The 3248-nt window shown below is 37.9% G+C and overlaps 1 long non-coding RNA gene across 1 annotated transcript; it reads left to right on the top strand.

Annotated features, from left to right (window-relative positions):
• The first annotated feature begins 694 nt into the window (after positions 1 to 694).
• Positions 695 to 2788, top strand: LOC110007171 (uncharacterized). Its single transcript, XR_016046908.1, has 2 exons — positions 695 to 922; positions 2505 to 2788. It is a non-coding gene; the product is annotated as an uncharacterized LOC110007171 (long non-coding RNA).
• The last annotated feature ends 460 nt before the right edge of the window (positions 2789 to 3248 follow it).

Raw genomic sequence — 3248 nt, 5'->3', positions numbered from 1 at the left:
GGTCCATTTTAAAGACGAACAATGTGTAAAACGTACATAGTCAAATCAAATATGGACGGTGCCAAAAATATCCTCTCAAAAAGCACAGTTTAAAGTTCAATTTTTTTATATATATATTTATCATGGGCTTGGCTTAGATGATGAATCCCATAAAATTTAAATCAAAATTCATCTTTAAAATGAATTTTAGAGGAAGACCGCACGTGTACATATAAGTAGGCTGACTAATAGAAACCCATCCCTCTCTCTAAGCATCTTCCAAGAAACAAGGTGACCGACAAGAAGTAATATCTCCATCCATTGAAAACCATCTTCCCAGAAACACCTATCCCATAATATTCAAGAAAGTTGTGGAAAAAAGAATTATATATTCAAGAAGAATATTTCTCATGTTTTCCTCGTTCTAAGTACACAAAAACACAACAATTGGGGATTGCAATCTCCATGTTTTCAAGGAAATGAAATAAAAAGAAGAGAGGAGCGTGTTAGTTAAATGAGCTTCCCTGTCTACAAAGATTGAACAGAATATGGTGTCCGAATAAAGTCCACAATAATACCTTCTTTTATGCACCTTGATGGATCAAAAAAAAAAAAAAAAAAGGCACCTGCTTTTAGGCACATAGTTTATAAGTTTTTTAATGCATCTTGTCTCCAGTCTCGCAGCTATTTAAAGCCCACAATCTTTTTCAAACGCTGTAAGACCCAGTTTCAAATTCGGTCTCGAGACCCTTAAACACGCATGAGGAGGAAAGTCTGGTTCTTTAGAGAGAGAAAATGAGTTTTTAGAGAGAGAAAGAGAGAGAGTTTCTTTTGGTTGTTTTGTGATGCGCAGTCGCTTTCCCCCTACCTGATCTACTCATTTCCATGCCCCAAGGGCGGGACAAATCCTGGTTTTGCCTTGCACTCGACCTATATATCAATGGTCCTCTCTCTTTCTCTCTCTCTCTCTCTTGTTTGATCTTCATCTCTTACACTCTCTTCTGGTACCTATTTGCATGTTTCATCTGGAAAGCCCTTCGAAGCCGGAGTCTCTAGTCGAAGATTAGGGTTCTCCAACAATATGTAGAGTAAAGTATATGGCTAGGGTTTTTGAAGACGTTTCAAGGGAAACTAGGGTTCGTCTGTTTGGCTTGGCTAATGGAAATAGTTTAATTTTGTATGTGGTGGTCGTGATTTCTTGCAAATGCTTTGTTTGTTTTGTGCAGAGCAAGTGAAGTTCCAGGTTGGCAAGGGAGCTCTCTTCAGTCCACTCATGGTTGGCATGAGGGTTGGGTTGGCTGCCGTCTCATTCATTCAAATGCTCAGTGAATTTGTCAAGAAAGCTAACTCAGTAATTGTGTGAATGATGCGGGAGACAGATCGATTCTTTGCCATCTATTCTTGGACTGAAGGGAGCTCCCTTCTCTGATTATTATGCTTCTCTCCCTCTCATACTCCATGCTTGCTTCTTATTTTTACCATGCAAGTCAACCCTAGATCGATCTCTCTGTAAGACATCATTGTTTGCCTCTAGATCTCTCTCCCTCTCTCTCTCTCTAAAGCCTTCGGGAGTCTGATCGAAAATAAGTGATTATGTCGTCGTTCTCAATAGAAGATTTCATTTTGCACAACTTTTATTCCTACCACTGAATTACCCAGAGAGGAAAAAAAAAGGAAAAAGGATTTGATTTTATGTATATTATTTTATTTTTTTCCTTAATTTTATGTGGTGGCATTTATGGATATCGGATGTATCGATGTGCTCATCTTTTGTGTGGTGGATGTCGATTTGTTCGTACAGTCAAAGAGACTGTGGAGCTACAGCAATATTTTCGTAGGGTAGCTTAGTTCTTCCTCTATTTATATTAGGGTTTTATCTCTTGATCCAAGGGAAGTTTTCTTGTGGATTAATTAGTACGGTAGAATTGAACCTGCACCATTTAATAAGTAAAAAATTACATGGTGAAACCCTTATTCTAAGTTTCTTTAACATGCTTTATGCTTGCTGGTTCCTGTGATCTTGTGGAGAGCAATGAACACTGTGCAAAGGGTTGAAGTAGCAATGCTTGCTATACCAGAACTAAGTCCCTCAAGGAAATAAATATGGTGGGATTCTCTCTCTCTTAGAATTTATTGAATGCATCCATCCATCCATGTGGGAGGCTATGTCATATGGATGGATTCATCCATCCATGTGGCCAAATACATGGAACAGGCTCCCACTGTTACTGTATTACTGTAACGTGTTGGTTTGACTGCTAATAGTAGTTGCTACATTGGATTGATTTTGATGGTGCTTATATTTCAAGATCCAATGGAGGTTTGTGTGGGGGATGCATGTTATGATGCGGGATGGATCACCATGTCCATGACCATGGCCATGATGAATGCCAGGTTATTCTATGGATGGTTTTTTTTTTTTTTTTTTTTCTGAATATGAGTGTTTTGTTAATTATGATGATGAGGACTTCAATTGAATGTTATTTGATTGATGAATGGGTGTATGCATGGGTATATGGATGCAGGGGAAATGGAATCACGTGGGGCGGCCTTGCATGAGTTGGTATAACCGCAAGTTCCCAGGAGACAAGCTTGTCGAATGCTCACCAAGTCCCCATGCAATGCATAACCCATCCCACACAACGCATTCCCTTTTAATTTTTATTTTATATTCATTCTCTTTCTCTTGAAGCACAGCAGGAAGCTCTACTGTATCAAACGTGGGGTCTTAGCTGCTTTAACACTCCTATGTATATAACATGTGAACGAATAAATCTTTGCCTCCCTCTCTTTTAAGTTGTGCATCAAATGTACAGTGTCTCCAAGCTTTCTCTATGAGTTGTTGTGCATCAAACTTCGACTCTCTGCAAGCTGTAGTGCATCAAACATTGGGCACCTTCCTTATTGCATGATATATATGAGGTGTAAACACATAAATAGCTCAATCTCTGGTGAGGGTTATGGAATGTGTAATTTAGTGTTTGATTGCATGAACCGGCCTCGGAAATCAGCCTTGGGCTACTTGGAACTGGTCTGGATAATCGGTACATCCTGAACTGGCAAAAAAGAGTAAACAAAATTTTTAAAAAAATCTCAAAAAACAGGAGAAATATGGTTAAAGTATAATTAAACAAAAAACGCCCAAATAAAATTATGAAGTAGGGAAAAAATGGATTTTAAATAATCAATTTATGTTCAAGGGTATTTTAAAAATAATTTGAAAATAAAGGAAAATTATAAAAAAGTATTTATAACCGAACCAAAATGCT

This window comes from Amborella trichopoda, chromosome 1 (assembly GCF_054954075.1).
Source record: "Amborella trichopoda isolate Santa Cruz 75 chromosome 1, AtrichopodaSantaCruz75HAP2 v2.0, whole genome shotgun sequence".
NCBI classification, from domain to species: Eukaryota; Viridiplantae; Streptophyta; class Magnoliopsida; order Amborellales; family Amborellaceae; genus Amborella; species Amborella trichopoda.
Note: the sequence above shows the minus strand (reverse complement) of the source record. Positions and strands in the feature narration are given on the sequence as shown.